The sequence below is a fragment of the Hyperolius riggenbachi genome, chromosome 6 (genome assembly GCF_040937935.1).
Source record: "Hyperolius riggenbachi isolate aHypRig1 chromosome 6, aHypRig1.pri, whole genome shotgun sequence".
NCBI lineage: Eukaryota > Metazoa > Chordata > Amphibia > Anura > Hyperoliidae > Hyperolius > Hyperolius riggenbachi.
This window is the reverse complement of record NC_090651.1, coordinates 90,893,123-90,910,665: the sequence shown is the minus strand read 5'-3', so window position 1 is coordinate 90,910,665 and position 17,543 is coordinate 90,893,123. Positions and strand designations below refer to the sequence as shown.

General features: G+C 46.2%; 1 protein-coding gene across 5 annotated transcripts in view; it reads left to right on the top strand.

The window, feature by feature from the left end:
* Positions 1 to 17,543, top strand: part of SEC16B (SEC16 homolog B, endoplasmic reticulum export factor) — a 391,505-nt gene that overhangs the window by 14,516 nt on the left and 359,446 nt on the right. For 3 of the 5 annotated variants that reach the window (XM_068239648.1, XM_068239649.1, XM_068239644.1), the window contains exon 1: positions 13,002 to 13,091. The exons of 1 other annotated variant lie outside the window; for it this stretch is intronic. The gene's annotated coding sequence lies outside the window, so the exon portion shown is untranslated. One more of the 5 variants, XM_068239646.1, reaches the window with a different exon arrangement.

Genomic DNA, 17,543 nt, shown 5'->3' with positions numbered 1-17,543 from the left:
TGAGCCACTCGTTCACACCGTGGCTCCGTCCTCGATGCGCTGCCTCCGCCCTCTGCCTGTAGTTAGTGCACACCTACAAGAAAATGGCTGCCGTATGTCTGCAAATGCGGACGGGGATGGCCATTTTCTTGTAGCCCTGAGATGGGCGATCTGCGGGGGAGACGAGCAGGGGGAGCAGAGAGCGGCGACACATAGCTGGTGCTGCCGCGACACATAAATGTGTCGCGGCACACCGGTTGGGAACCTCTGCTCTATGGGATTAAGACCCTTCCTTTTTCTTAGGTGAGTATCTAAGGCTGGGGGCACAAATAGCAGAAATGCTAGCATAGCGGGAAACGCAGAAGAAGCGTTGTTTCAATGCGTTTTTACAGTATGCGTTTCGCAAACGCTGGTAGTGTTGCATATTATGCAGGATAACAGAGGCACCAAAAGGATAAAAAACACTAAAAGAATTAAAAAACCCATCTTGGTAATAGAGGAGGTAGTGGTGGACTTACCTCTTCCAAGCAGAACATACGACTGTTGATTTTCAGTCAAAAATGTTTTATTGGATACTCCAAATAAAGTGTACCCCGTGAAAGGCATTGCACTTTATTTGGAGTATCCAATAAAATTGTTCTGACTGAAAATCCACAGTCGTATGTTCTGCTTGGAGGAGGTAAGTCCACCACTACCTCCTCTATTACCAAGATGGGGTTTTAAGTTATTTTTGTGTTTTTTATCCTGTTGGTGCCTCTGTTATCCTATTATCTACATCAAGTCCACCCTTGGTGGAAGGTTGTACTGTACCTTCTTCTACTACAGAGAGCGACTTTTTAATCCTGAGTGGGGTCAGGACAATCTCCCCACCTGCTTGTACAGTGGTTGCCTACTTGGTAACCCTGGTTTGTGAGTATTAAATTAATATTATTACTCTTCCAATTATACATTACCAGTACATACTACACTATATTGGGCTCTTGGTGTTCTCTCTTTTTCTATTATTATGCAGGATGGCTGCCAAACACACATAATGAAAGTCTATGGTATGCATTACGTTTTGCATGCGGTTTTTTTTAATGCTTTTTTAATGAAAAATTCAAGACTCCTGATGTGTTTCCGCTTCCTGTTGTCTTCCTAGTGATTTGCATAAATGTAAATAAAAAAACCGCATACAAAATGCATATGCTTTTACATTAGCGAACTGCAAACACATTAAAACGCACACAAAATGCATGGAAAACACTACTTTTTCACGCTATGTCATATGTGAACATAGGGGAAACGAAAAATTGTATACTTACCTAACGGTAATTTTCCTTTCCCTATGCATCCATGGCAGCACAGGGTTCCCACCCACTGTTCGGTGAGTACCTAGTTACAAGACACGAAGGGGAGGGTCAACTGAACATTTATAGATACTTGATCCTGTGGGGTGTTAGGGGCGGGGCCTAAACCCGTTGTGCTGCAATGGATGCATAGGGAAAGGAAAATTACCGTTAGGTAAGTATACAATTTTCCGTTTTTTTACCCTTTTTCTAGCTCCAGGGGTGCTTTAAGTACTACGTCAATTCATAATAAACTCATTCAAATGTCAGTCGGTTTACCAGTTTATTTTTTTAATGGCTCCTGGATTATGTGCATCTTGTAGGAAGATTAAATTTTAATAACTGCTATTATTCTATGCTATTCATCAATTATTAAGCAAATCATTGTTCTAAATATTAGCTTTGTACTTTTTCATTGACACAGCAAGACTTTCCCTGAATAAATAGCAGCAGGATTTATTATTTTTAAAGCGTAGCTGAAGAAACATGTGACATGATGAGATAAACATATGTAAATATACCGTATATACTTGGCTTTCAGTCGACTTCATGTATAAGTCTACCCAAACTTTTGACCATCTTAAAGTGGATATATTTGTTCACTCTATAGTAAGGGCCCCGTCACACTAGAGCATTTTGCCGGCGATTTTGGCAAAACGCTCACGCGCTAGTACTTTTTAAAGCACTGGTGCTATAAAACCCTATGGGCCCATTCTTTCTTGGGCGATTTGCGTTAGTTGCCGGCGATTAACGCAAATCGCCAAACGCAAACGTGTAGCCTTCACCATTTTCAGGCAATTTCCCAGCGATCGCGTTTCAGTGCTATAGAAGCACTACACGTGATCGTGGGGAAAAAAATCGCCGCAGGAGGGGCTAACAGCTGCACTGCATACAGTACTGCACCTATTAACCCATCCTGGTACAGAGATGCAGCCACTAACTCCTGGTCCCCAAGTGCAGCAATGATCCCTTCCCCACATGATCCATCCCTCCCACCTTAGTATGCAGTGCTGCCAATATGTGTCCCCCTCTCCACCCCTTTCCTTGGTAATTGGTAAGGCCAGTATCTGTCTCCCTCTCCACTCCCACGGTAATCAGCGCAGCCAACCAAGGCTGGATTTATAATTGTTGTGCTTCTGGGTCATGTATGTTGCAACTCCCCTTTCTTGTGCAGCAGCGCCCCTCCCATTCCATGAGCAGCCCCCTCTTCCATGTGTATCATGCATTTAGTGTAGCCCGTCACTTTCATGAACAGCTTCCTTAGGCATTTGTTTCCCTTATTCCATGTGTGGCTCCCCATTTACAGCCTCCTCTTTCCTATGTAGCAACTCCTCTCTCATGTCCTGGTGCCCCCTTGGGTTGCAGCTGCCCCAGGCCCGGGCCTGGTGCCTTTCCAGAAATTCAGCCCTGCTGCCAACTAGTGTTGGGCGAACAGTGTTCGCCACTGTTCGGGTTCTGCAGAACATCACCCTGTTCGGGTGATGTTCGAGTTCGGCCGAACACCTGACGGTGCTCGGCCAAACCGTTCGGCCATATGGCCGGACTAAGAGCGCATGGCCGAACGTTCCCCGAACGTTCGGCTAGCGCTGTGATTGGCCGAACGGGTCACGTGGTTCGGACCCGAACGCGCTCTGATTGGCCGAACGGTCACGTGGTTCGGGTAAATAAATACCCGAACCACGTCATATCTCCGCCATTTGTCTGTGGGTTTAGCTTTGGGTAGGCAGGCAGGGTAGTTCGCGCTCCAGCCACGCTAGCCAGGGTCCCCCCTGTCATTGTGTCACTGCTGGGAACAGTAGTACACCGCTTGCTCAGCCACACTATATAGCATTGTGTTTACTGCCACTCTGTGTACCTCGCTCAGCCACACTATATAGCATTCTGTTTACTGCCACTCTGTGTCTGCTGGGAATAGTAGTACACCGCTTGCTCAGCCACACTATATAGCATTCTGTTTACTGCCACTCTGTGTACCTCGCTCAGCCACACTATATAGCATTCTGTTTACTGCCACTCTGTGTCTGCTGGGAATAGTGGTACACCGCTCGCTCAGCCACACTATATAGCATTCTGTTCACTGTTCTGTGTCTGCTTGGAATAGTGGTACACCGCTCGCTCAGCCACACTATATAGCATTCTGTTTACTGTTCTGTGTCTGCTGGGAATAGTGGTACACCGCTCGCTCAGCCACACTATATAGCATTCTGTTTACTGTTCTGTGTCTGCTGGGAATAGTGGTACACCGCTCGCTCAGCCACACTATATAGCATTCTGTTCACTGTTCTGTGTCTGCTGGGAATAGTGGTACACCGCTCGCTCAGCCACACTATATAGCATTCTGTTCACTGTTCTGTGTCTGCTGGGAATAGTGGTACACCGCTCGCTCAGCCACACTATATAGCATTCTGTTTACTGTTCTGTGTCTGCTGGGAATAGTGGTACACCGCTCGCTCATCCACACTATATAGCATTCTGTTCACTGTTCTGTGTCTGCTGGGAATAGTGGTACACCGCTCGCTCAGCCACACTATATAGCATTCTGTTCACTGTTCTGTGTCTGCTGGGAATAGTGGTACACCGCTCGCTCAGCCACACTATATAGCATTCTGTTCACTGTTCTGTGTCTGCTGGGAATAGTGGTACACCGCTCGCTCAGCCACACTATATAGCATTCTGTTTACTGTTCTGTGTCTGCTGGGAATAGTGGTACACCGCTCGCTCAGCCACACTATATAGCATTCTGTTTACTGTTCTGTGTCTGCTGGGAATAGTGGTACACCGCTCGCTCAGCCACACTATATAGCATTCTGTTTACTGTTCTGTGTCTGCTGGGAACAGTAGTACACCGCTCGCTCAGCCAGAGTATATAGCATTGTGTTTACTGCCACTCTGTGTACACCGCTCAGCCAGACTATATAGCATTGTTTACTGACACTCTGTGTACACCGCTCAGCCAGACTATATACCATTGTTTACTGACACTCTGTGTACACCGCTCAGCCAGACTATATACCATTGTTTACTGCCACTCTGATTCTGCTGGGAACAGTAGTACACCGCTCGCTCAGCCAGACTATATAGCATTGTGTTTACTGCCACTCTGTGTACACCGCTCAGCCAGACTATATACCATTGTTTACTGACACTCTGTGTACACCGCTCAGCCAGACTATATACCATTGTTTACTGAAACTCTGTGTACACCGCTCAGCCAGACTATATACCATTGTTTACTGCCACTCTGATTCTGCTGGGAACAGTAGTACACCGCTCTCTCAGCCAGACTATATACCATTGTTTACTGACACTATATAGCAGACTATATAGCATTGTGTGTACACCGCTCAGCCAGACTTTATACCATTGTTTACTGACACTCTGTGTACACCGCTCAGCCAGACTATATACCATTGTTTACTGCCACTCTGATTCTGCTGGGAACAGTAGTACACCGCTCGCTCAGCCAGACTATATACCATTGTTTACTGACACTCTGTGTACACCGCTCAGCCAGACTATATACCATTGTTTACTGCCACTCTGATTCTGCTGGGAACAGTAGTACACCGCTCGCTCAGCCAGACTATATACCATTGTTTACTGACACTATATAGCAGACTATATAGCATTGTGTGTACACCGCTCAGCCAGACTATATACCATTGTTTACTGACACTCTGTGTACACCGCTCAGCCAGACTATATACCATTGTTTACTGCCACTCTGATTCTGCTGGGAACAGTAGTACACCGCTCGCTCAGCCAGACTATATACCATTGTTTACTGACACTCTGTGTACACCGCTCAGCCAGACTATATACCATTGTTTACTGCCACTCTGATTCTGCTGGGAACAGTAGTACACCGCTCGCTCAGCCAGACTATATAGCATTGTGTTTACTGCCACTCTGTGTACACCGCTCAGCCACACTATATAGCATTGCGTACTCTGCCAGTCAGTGTGTATATTGCTGGGATCAGTAATACTCCACTCACCGTCAACCACTATATGAGCTCAACATGAGTTCCCCAGAGACCTCCGCTGTGAGCAGCACTCCCAACAACAGCAACAGCCAACGCCCCACGCAAGCTATAACATCCACCCCAGCAGCCAGTGGTCAGCAGCAGCCCTCCCCGGAGGAGAACGTTGTGTCCATCAGTCCGTCGCCAGAGCGATTAATGAGGGCTGCCATTGAGGAGATGATGGGGCCTGATGTGGAGGAGGAGGTCTGGCTCAGGCCAGCATCCCAAGTTAATGTTGAGGACGATGAGGGGTCTGTGTCTGGGGATGTTGGGGTGGCAGAGGTGGTGGGTGGGTCAGACTCAGGAGAAGAGTTGTATGATGAGGATGATGATCGGGACCATCTGTATGTGCCTCAGAGTCCGACCCCGGAAAACATGTTGTATCGTGTGTTTAGGTACTAAAATCTGCGTTCCCTCCCAGTAGTGTTGGGCGAACAGTGTTTGCCACTGTTCGGGTTCTGCAGAACATCACCCTGTTCGGGGTGACTATATAGCAGACTATATAGCATTGTGTTTAATGCCACTCTGTGTACACGGCTCAGCCACACTATATAGCATTGTGTTTACTTCCACTCTGTGTCTGCTGGGAACAGTAGTACACCGCTCACCCGCCACTGTATAGCATTGTGCTCTGTGTCACTGCTGACAATAGTGGTACACCGCTCACCCACCACTGTATAGCATTTCTGTACTGCCACTGTACTGCTGCCAGTCAGCGTGTACTTTAAGGATAAGTGAAATGAGGAAGAAATCCGGTGAAAGAGGGAGGGGCAAGGGAAGAGGTGTTTCCCCTGACGGTTCACGTACAGGCCACAGGGGAGCACCCAAGAAAACCCACTCAATACTGCCCATGTTGTCCAGGACAACAACCCTCACAGATCCAAAAGAACAGGACCAGATAATTACTTGGATGACCTCTCAAGCGTCCAGCAGTGGGTTAAGCAGCACCAGCACATCACGCACGAGGTCCGAGTCCTCAGCCAGTTAAAGTCTGGGCTTTCTTTGAAGACTGCACTGAGGATGTTACCATGGCGATTTGCAAGGTGTGCAAGACCCGCCTGAGCAGGGGGAAAAGTATTAACAACCTCTCCACCACCAGCATGAGCCGCCACATTCTATCCAAACATCCCACTCTGTGGGCAAACGCGGCAGGACAGGGTACCACCAGCAACACTGCCTCCCTTGGGTTCACCAGACTCACCACCAGACCCGCCTCAGCAGCAGCAGTAGCCCAGCCATTGCGTGGTTCACAACATTCACAAACATCAGACGATGCTGACACTGTCACTTTCCGGACTAGTGCTCTTGAGGTCTCCCAGTGTTCATCAGACACAACAACCAACAGCCCTTCGGTGTGCAGCGCTACGGTTGAGTTGTCTGTCTCTGAGATGTTTGAGCACAAGAGGAAATTGCCAGCAAATGACCCCCGGGCCGTGGCAGTAACAGCCAGCCAGCATAGCCAAGCTTCTGGCCTGCGAAATGCTGCCATATCGAGTGGTGGAGACAAACAGCTTCAAGGGCATGATGTCAGTGGCCATCCCACGTTACGTGGTTCCCAGCCGCTACCACTTTGCGCGCTCTGCAGTGCCTGAGTTGCATGAGCACGTGGTCAGCTAAATAACCCGAAGCTTGAAGAATGCCGTTGCCTGCAAGGTTCACCTCACCACTGACACCTGGACGAGTGCGTTCGGCCAGGGTCGATACATCTCCCTTACCGCGCACTGGGTGAACCTTGTGGAGCCTGGCAGCGATTCCTCACCTGCTACGGCGCGGGTGTTGCCCACGCCGCAAACAGCTGGATAACAACAGCAGCACCTACCTCTCTGACTCCTTCTCCTCCAACGCATCTCAAAGCTGTACCTCATCCGGAAATGCTAACCCAGCACCAGCAGCAGTAGGATCGTGGAAGCAGTGCAGCACAGCTGTTGGCATGCGTCAGCAAGCGTTGCTGAAGCTGATCTGCCTTGGGGATAAGCAGCACACAGGGGAGGAAATTTGGAGGGGAATAAAGGAACAGACGGATTTGTGGCTGGCACCGCTGGACCTGAAACCGGGCATGAAGCTAGACACCTGGCACGAACTGGCAATGTACGCAATAGAGGTGCTGGCTTGCCCGGCAGCCAGCGTTATGTCGGAACGCTGTTTCAGTGCTGCCGGAGGCATCATCACAGATCGGCGTATCCGCCTCTCCACAGAAAATGCAGACCGTCTGACTCAAATTAAAATGAATCAATCCTGGATTGGAAACGACTACGCAACACTCCTGGACCCCAACCAAGTAACATGACCGATGAACATCTGGGATGGTTTAGCGTTTCCGGTCCCTGTTTATTGAACCTCTCATCTGTATTACATTTATGACTGCATGGCGGCAAAAAGCATTGCTGCTATATCCGCACGCTTTTTGTCCTCATGCAAGGCCTGGGTTGTTGTGTCTCACAAAGCGTGGCCTTCTCCTCCTGCGCCTCCTCCTGTTCCATCACGTGTGCTGCTGCTGCTGCTGCTGCTGCTGGGTTACCGTTGCCGGTCCCTGTTTATGGAACCTCTTATCTTTATTACATTTATGACTACATGGCGGTACAAAGCATGCTATCCGCACGCTTTTTGTCCTCATGCAAGGCCTGGGTTGTTGTGTCTCACAAAGCGTGGCCTTCTCCTCCTGCGCCTCCTCCTGTTCCATCACGTGTGCTGCTGCTGCTGCTGCTGGGTTACCGTTGCCGGTCCCTGTTTATGGAACCTCTTATCTTTATTACATTTATGACTACATGGCGGTACAAAGCATGCTATCCGCACGCTTTTTGTCCTCATGCAAGGCCTGGGTTGTTGTGTCTCACAAAGCGTGGCCTTCTCCTCCTGCGCCTCCTCCTGTTCCATCACGTGTGCTGCTGCTGCTGGGTTACCGTTGCCGGTCCCTGTTTATGGAACCTCTTATCTTTATTACATTTATGACTACATGGCGGTACAATGCATGCTATCCGCACGCTTTTTGTCCTCATGCAAGGCCTGGGTTGTTGTGTCTCACAAAGCGTGGCCTTCTCCTCCTGCGCCTCCTACTGTTCCATCACGTGTGCTGCTGCTGCTGCTGCTGCGTTAGCGTTGCCGCGTGGTCCCTGTTTATTGAACCTCTTATCTTTATTACATTTATGACTACATGGCGGTACAAAGCATGCTATCCGCACGCTTTTTGTCCTCATGCAAGGCCTGGGTTGTTGTGTCTCACAAAGCGTGGCCTTCTCCTCCTGCGCCTCCTCCTGTTCCATCACGTGTGCTGCTGCTGGGTTAGCGTTGCCGCGTGGTCCCTGTTTATTGAACCACTTATCTTTATTACATTTATGACTGCATGGTGGTACAAAGCATGCTATCCGCACGCTTCTTGTCCTCATGCAAGGCCTGGGTTGTTGTGTCTCAAAGCGTGGCCTTCTCCTCCTGCGCCACCCTCCTCCTGTTCCATCACGTGTGCTGCTGCTGGGTTAGCATTACCGGTCCCTTTTCCTGGAACCTCTTATATGTATTACATTTATGACTGCATGCCGACAAAAAGCATGTTACCTGTGCAAAGAAAACAGACATTTCCCGCATTTAAAAGACAGTTTTCCCTTTGAAACTTTAAAATCGATTTTCTCAAAAACTATAAGCTCTTTTTGCTAAATTTTTTTTCCTCTTGTACCCACTCCCAAGGTGCACATACCCTGTAAATTTGGGGTATGTAGCATGTAAGGAGGCTTTACAAACCACAAAAGTTCGGGTCCCCATTGACTTCCATTATGTTCGGAGTTCGGGTCGAACACCCGAACATCGCGGCCATGTTCGGCCTGTTCGGCCCGAACCCGAACATCTAGATGTTCGCCCAACACTACTGCCAACCCCGCACTCAGGGACGGATCAAGACCAAGTTGTGCCTGGGGCAAGGTCAGGTTTTGGCGCCTAAACTACCGTTCATTTTGCCGCCTTTTTAAGAATTCAACAAGCTGCGCCTGGGGCAAGATACCCGCTTGCCCCCCCTAGATCCGTCCCTGCCCGCACTACCACACCACCACTTTAACATCACTGTCATAGCCAAGGAGGAGGGGGGGAGGGAGTTGTGTGACTAATTTGGGTGCCGGCAAAAGCCTGAGATCAAATTAGGTATGAGGTAATTTGGCAAATAAAGTGTCCCCCCCGAGTTGCTACAGCTTGGAGTGGTGATAGTATTTAGTGTGGACAGGAGTTTGGCTACAGCAGCGTGAGCAGTCTTTCGCTTCACTCTGCACCCAAATTTCGCTTGTGCCATTTTTGAATGTACGTGATCCCATTAGACTAAGTGGCTGTGGTGGTGACGCCAGTGACAAGTGGCAGACCGGTCAAACCACTTGAGGGCCAAATTTTATGGCTCTGAGGGTCAGATTTGGCCTACGGGCCGGAGTTTGACATTTAAAGGGAGTGCGGAATTATTAGGCAAGTTGTTTTTTTGAGGAATAATTTTATTATTGAACAACAACCATGTTCTCAATGAACCCAAAAAACTCATTAATATCAAAGCTGAATATTTTTGAAAGTAGTTTTTAGTTTTAGCTATTTTAGGGGAATATCTGTGTGTGCAGGTGACTATTACTGTGCATAATTATTAGGCAACTTAACAAAAAACAAATATATACCCATTTCAATTATTTATTGTTACCAGTGAAACCAATATAACATCTCAACATTCACAAATATACATTTCTGACATTCAAAAACAAAACAAAAACAAATCAGTGACCAATATAGTCACCTTTCTTTGCAAGGACACTCAAAAGCCTGCCATCCATGGATTCTGTCAGTGTTTTGATCTGTTGACCATCAACATTGCGTGCAGCAGCAACCACAGCCTCCCAGACACTGTTCAGATAGGTGTACTGTTTTCCCTCCTTGTAAATCTCACATTTTATGATGGACCACAGGTTCTCAATGGGGTTCAGATCAGGTGAACAAGGAGGCCATGTCATTAGTTTTTCTTCTTTTATACCCTTTCTTGCCAGCCACGCTGTGGAGTACTTGGACGCGTGTGATGGAGCATTGTCCTGCATGAAAATCATGTTTTTTTTGAAGGATGCAGACTTCTTCCTGTACCGCTGTTTGAAGAAGGTGTCTTCCAGAAACTGGCAGTAGGACTGGGAGTTGAGCTTGACTCCATCCTCAACCCGAAAAGGCCCCACAAGCTCATCTTTGATGATACCAGCCCAAACCAGTACTCCACCTCCACCTTACTGGCGTCTGAGTCGGACTGGAGCTCTCTGCCCTTTACCAATCCAGTTACGGGCCCATCCATCTGGCCCATCAAGACTCACTCTAATTTCATCAGTCCATAAAACCTTAGAAAAATCAGTCTTGAGATATTTCTTGGCCCAGTCTTGACGTTTCAGCTTGTGTGTCTTGTTCAGTGGTGGTCGTCTTTCAGCCTTTCTTACCTTGGCCATGTCTCTGAGTATTGCACACCTTGTGCTTTTGGGCACTCCAGTGATGTCGCAGCTCTTAAATATGGCCAAACTGGTGGCAAAATGGCATCTTGGCAGCTGCACGCTTGAATTTTCTCAGTTCATGGGCAGTTATTTTGCGCCTTGGCTTTTCCACACGCTTCTTGCGACCCTGTTGACTATTTTGAATGAAACGCTTGATTGTTCGATGATCACGCTTCAGAAGCTTTGCAATTTTAAGAGTGCTGCATCCCTTTGCAAGATATCTTGCTATTTTTGACTTTTCTGAGCCTGTCAAGCCCTTCTTTTGACCCATTTTGCCAAAGGAAAGGAAGTTGCCTAATAATTATGCACACCTGATATTGGGTGTTGATGTCATTAGACCACACCCCTTCTCATTACAGAGATGCGCATCACCAAATATGCTTAATTGGCAGTAGGCTTTCGAGCCTATACAGCTTGGAGTAAGACATAAAGAGGATGATGTGGTCAAAATACACATTTGCCTAGTAATTCTGCACTCCCTGTATTTTCCTAGATCTGTACATCAGTTCTGAAAGAAGGACAAATGAGGAAGAAAGATGGACAGGGACAGTTGGGAGCTGTCAGTAAGGTGGGGTCACACTTGCAAGAATCATATGCGTTTTCCTGCAACGTGTAAATGCCCGTACATAGTGCTACCTAATGAAGAATTACATGCAGTGGGAGTAATGTGCGTTTTCCCGCCACAGGAAGAAAAACATTACTGACAGTGTTTCCCCCCCCCACACCATGTAAGATTCCCTATTGCCAAAAGTCAGTGTCAAGTGTGCCAACGGTCTGCGGAAAAATGCAAGTTTTCCAAGGACTCAAGTGTGCTAGACACAAGCGAAAATTTGCATAAAATCTTGCATAAAATAAGAAAATTTGGTACTTGCGTATTATCCCATCTGGAAAGTTTGGCAGCTTTTTGTTAAAGTTCTGTTTGATCCCCCAGGAAGATCTGACCATTTTTAGAAAGTTGAAAGTCCCGGCTTTCTGTTGCATTTGGTCCCGAGTCGGTCTGATGCTCAGTTCCTAAGTTATGGGGTTTTGAAGGAGCGGTGTCCCCTGAACTTGGCTGCAGAAAGGGCAATTACAGAAGTACGGGATAAACCCGACATGATGATAAGCCGCACACCCAGGCCAGTCTTCTTCTTTCTTCGCAGCATAAATCTGTGTCTTCAAAACCTATGTCAAGTGCCCTGGGTCTCTCATTACAGATGAAGGAGCAGCACAGCTATGCACCCTCATCTCCTTACTGGCATAGGCAGGAGACTCAATTCCACTGTGCTCTCTGCAGCAAAGTGCAGGGGACTTCCCTCCCAACCCCCTAACTTGGGAATGGGGCATCGTATTGACTTGGGACCTAGTGCAAAGAAATGCCGGGACTTTCAGCTTTCCAAAAATAGTTAAATCTGGCTAGGGGTTCAAACAGAACTTTAACAAAAAGCTGCCAAACTTTCCAGACAGGATAATACATAAAATTTGAATATGGAAAAATGCATGTAAAATATAATATTCATGCGGAAACTCAGTACAGGTCCTTTTCCAATAGCTGCAATCCAATCCAAAAATCAAATCGCTAGCAGCTAGCAGATTGCAACAGCACTGCGATTAACACGTAAAACGCAATGCTGATTTTCTACTAGTGCTATTTTTCTTTCTGAATTGCAATTGCCAACCCACTGCGTTTGCGTTCCCTGACTGCAATTGCAGGAAAATTGCTTAGCAATCCTGCCACTATGCGATTTTTTCTGCATTTTGGCCATGCAAACTTGTTTTTTTTTCTCTCATCAAAAATCGCAAATGCACAGCAAAAAAGGAAATCCGATCCAAAAATAAAAATATGAGATTAATGTCTATGTCACTATTCTTATATTTATCATCAATACTACACATAAAAAACGTTTATTTGCACTTCATTTTAACTTTATATGTGCTATTTGAGCACTTACTAAACAATAAATACACTTCAGGAGGAGAAAATATGAACCTCTTTTTTCTTCCTTCTCAACATGGCGCTTTCATACCTCCAGTGTGCTCTGAAAATAGACCCGTGCAGAAAGTGACCCTGCAGCAAGGTTCCCAGCTGATGACGTGGCACTGAGCTTGACTGGCTGTGTGTGGAGTGGGAGGAGTCAGCTGCTGTGTGTGTGTGTGCTGCTGTATTGATAAGGCTTACCTGGTGCGTGACAGATGCTGTGAGTATTCCTGCTGGTATGCGGTGTGCAGTGACGTATGTCTCCTAATGTCAGGACTGGTCTGCACACATTAGCTCTGCACTCAGACAACTACTGCAAAGCTTTTGTAAGAAATGTAAAGCTGTAGAGAAAAAAAAATGTGGTAACTTTTTAAAAATGAAAAAAAAAATGTCAGAAATAAAAGGAGAATGGCTATGCCAGATCAGCATTCAAAATAAGAATCTATTTGTAAAAGCAATGCTAATAGAAATGTAATGGCACCACAGAAATGTTTTTTTCTATCATAACATGGAATTTGTTTTATCATTGTAGAGACAGATTGAGCACTGTGCAAAAGTTTTAGGCACCTTTCACACTACAGGCCTGATGCAGGAAAGTGTGGTGTGTATTGTGAGTTACACTGTTAGCGGTACTCAACTAGCATGACTGTTGCTATGGTAATGGTAAGCAGTGTGTTATCTTAGCAATGGTCACATTAGTCGAGTACCGTGGGCCATGTTAATAGTGTAACTTGCGGCACATACCGCTGGTAGTAAAGATAATATTGCCATGCGATGTCTGCACGGCAATGTTACCACACTTTCCTTCCTGTATTAGGCTTAATGTCAGTTGTGTTGCAATGGAGAAAATCATCGATCTGTAGGGATAATGCACCACATGTTTCCAGTGGCAGTGAGGCATACTCTCATTGTACTGTATGCCTCACACCATTTTAGGACTCGTTCAGACTATACGCTCTACAGCGCACATAGTGTGTGACACGCATGAACGGTAGAAGGGCATAGACAGCCCGTTTGCCGTTCCCATCATATGCGCTGTGCAGCAGTGCGATGCGCTATCGCACTGCTGCTTGCATTTTTCAGGAATCGCAGCGCAGATCCAATCACTGTAGCGAATGGGATCTGCATCGTATAGTAGCGCAGATGGCGTGCGATCTTATGCATTGCGTTCCGATCGCACAACCATCTACGCTAAATGATGTGAACGAGGCCTAATGTGTGATGTGACTTCGGCTCTGTGCAGTGTGCATTGGGTGAAAGCCTAGGACACCTTATCCACATAACTCTATTTCCGATGTGGTACAATCCGCAGGGACACCAGAAATGCATAAACTGCACTGTCTGATGTCCCCATCCATGCGTTGCAATTTACTTTTGTTTGCTGACAAAAATACTCAGACGCATTGGGGTTTCCATTCATTGTGATTTAAATAGCTTTGCCGAAAATCTCATCAGAACAGAAGTGCCATGTGTTGGGGGCTGGAGGAAGCCCTAAAGTTAGGACACTGCTCCCTTTAATCAACCTGTTAATTTTAACTGACTTCTCCTAATATCAAAAAAATAGAGCGTACCCTTATGCCTAGGAATCCTAAGAAAAAAAAATACCAGATGTACTCATGAGAAGTATGAGAGTCCCTGACATTGAAAGCTAAGTGGTCCTTTTGTTTACAACCAGATGGTTCAGTTGTTTCTCAGCTGTACAAGTGGAGTTTTCAAGGGGAGAAAAAAAATATACAATATACATAAACTGAACAATGATGAAAAGATGCTCTAACTGTTCTGTAGGGCAAGCTGCTCACAGGTCGGGTCAATTGCTCCGTGAAGAGAATGTCCTGTAGGATCGAAAGCTCAACTTGACTTGCCACCTGGGAGAGCTGCTGGTGCTCTTGTACAGTAAACATTCTATTGTAAAACCTGTTTGCATGACAACCTACTGTGATGTGCAGGGCTGTGGAGCTGGTAGTTTATTTATTATAAAGCACCAGCTTATTATGCAGCGCTGGACGATAAACACATGCAATGATACAAAGGATGACAGACATAACAAGGTTATACAACATAGGACAAAGTTATACAAATCTAATTGATTACAAAATACATGATCCTGCAATGTTGGGCTGGTTAGGTAGGCCCAGTAATACAAGTATGAGGCAGTCATAGGAAAGGAGCACATGACCATGTAGAATACACTAGGGAAGGGAAGATCCTTCAAAGGCTTACAATCTAAGGGTAGACTCCTTAGCTTATGAAACCACCGATTCCGACTCCAGGTACCCAAATTTGCTCCAACTCCGACCCAACAGTCCTGGTTATGAGGTCACTTCCAATGTTATGCTTAGATGGCAGCAGGATGAATTTCAACCTAATTTTCAACCAAAATCTACCCTAGGAACAGGTGTTCCTTTGATAGCTGTCTGGCCTCTTCTCCACGGGAGGCTGAACTGCGTGCTTGTCGGGCAGTTCAGGCTGCTGGCCACAAACGACATTCAGCTGCAGTTACATGCAGCCAATTGGTAATGCCGCAGCCAAAAACCATCTCATGTCGCATACGAGTACGGTGCCTGTCCACCGGCTTTGCCGAGCGTTAGCAATCGGCAGCGAACTGGAGCGGCTGAAGGCGGTGAATTTACTGCCTTCAGCTGCTCATGGAAGAGAGGCCTCTGGGAGAGGGTAGAGAAGAATGTTGCTTTCTTGGAAGAGCAGTCTGCAGCATAAGCTCAGTGGATATTTTTGCTTACAATTATCAGGCTTTGCTCAGCTTACTGAGTGCATAAGTCAGAGTCTTTAACCGAAAATACATTTTCAAACAAATAATATGCAGTTTGATGAACTAGTAGTAACCAGGGCTGTGGAGTCGGTATAAAAATCATCCGACGCCTCAGTTTATGAAACCACCGACTCTGACTCCAGGTAGCCAAAATTACTCCGGCTCCACAGCTCTGCTAGGAACTATACAACGGCTTTAAAGACAAAAGAAATACCGAGAGCCCAATATAGTTTAGTATGCAAAACAAAGGGATGGAAATGAAAAGTATATAATGTATATATACTCACAAACGTGGATTACCACCTAGGCAACCACTGTATAGGCAGGTGAGGAGATTAGACCTGTCCTCAGTCAGGATTAAAAGTCGCTCTCTGTAGATAAGGAAAAATGTGGATCAATCCCTCACCAGGGGTGGATATTGATAATGTAAGAGTGAACAGAGGCGCCAGCAGGATAAAAGGTTCTAAAAGGCTTAAAATCTCTCAGGAGATGGCGGTGGACTCGCCTCCCCGAAGCAGACAAGATACCGTCAGTTTTATGACAACAGGTTTATTAATAGGAGTACACATTATAGTCTCAAGGTCACGAATAGCGCCTCAGAGGCGCTATTCGTGACCTTGAGACTATACTGTGTACTCCTATACTGTGTACTCCTATCTGTTTATTGCCTGAGGAAGCGGGAACATACCCGTGAAACGCATTGCACTGGTTTTTTTGGAGTATATTAATAAACCTGTTGTCATAAAACTGAAGGTACCTTGTCTGCTTCTGGGAGGCGAGTCCACCACCACCACCACCTCCTGAGGGAGTTTAAGCATTTTAGAACCTTTTATCCTGCTGGCGCCTCTGTTCACTCTTACATATACAACGGCTTTCTCGCTACGGCTGCACCCAAATCTGTCTCAGTAGGGGCCGTGTGTGTATTTCTGACAGAAAACAGATCACAACTTTTTTTATTCTTTACTTTTGATACTTTAATTTTATACCACTAAGTTTATAAAAGGGCAATCAGAATTTGTGTTCTGGTGATCAGAGATTTGATTGTCTCACCATCTTTTCTCAAAAGTGTCGATCTGCAGCTCCATTAACTTGATTTGAATAACAGACTCCCAGCCTTGACTGTAAAGCCTAGTAGACACTATACAATTTTCCATCAGATCGACAGAACGATCTGAAAATTTCCAACTGTTTCCGATTAGATCCCGATCGATAACGTGATCGATTTTGGGTAGTTATCAATACAAAATCTGTCACATTATCGATCGGGAGCAGTTTGGACGTCTACACACGATGCAACTTCTTATCAGATTATCCGTCCATCTGATGCAAAATTGTATCATGTGTACTAGGATTTAAGCATTCGTACACACTTCAGACTAATCTTGCCCGGCAGGGATTGGGGCATGATCTTTCAGGCGACATTTTGAGAGTGAGGCTGTACAGACATGTTGCTATCCTGAAGGCTAGCGATGGATTATTTTAGTATAGTGAGCTGGCTGATGTGTGGCGCATGACGGAGGGGGCAAAGTGGGGGAGAAAACCATGCATTCGTGTAACGTTCACATGAGATGATCCAGCATGTCAGATCTCTCACAGATGTGTATACACACTAGATACCCACTAGATTCTTAGGAGAGGTGGTTTTTAGCGGCTGCGTTGCCCGAGTTTAGTCTAGTGTGTGTACAGACCATTAGGACACATTCACACTATGAGCATTTCTGTTTTTAGAATTGGTACATGTGAATTCACTGCCCAGAAAATTACTATGCATGTTTCCACTTCTGCATTGTACATTCTTAATGCGATTGTGTGCGTTTTGTTGTGGACGGCAAAACACACAAAAAATTCCACAGGCTACTGAAGTCAATTGCTTCGCTCCGGAAACGCTTGTCGTGACTGTTCGCTTTTTATGTTTGCAATTTTCTGCGCATTTTTAAACCACACAGCTTTCCGCTTTTTCCCACGCGACACACACGTTTGCAATGACAGTATATGCCGCTACAAATGTAAA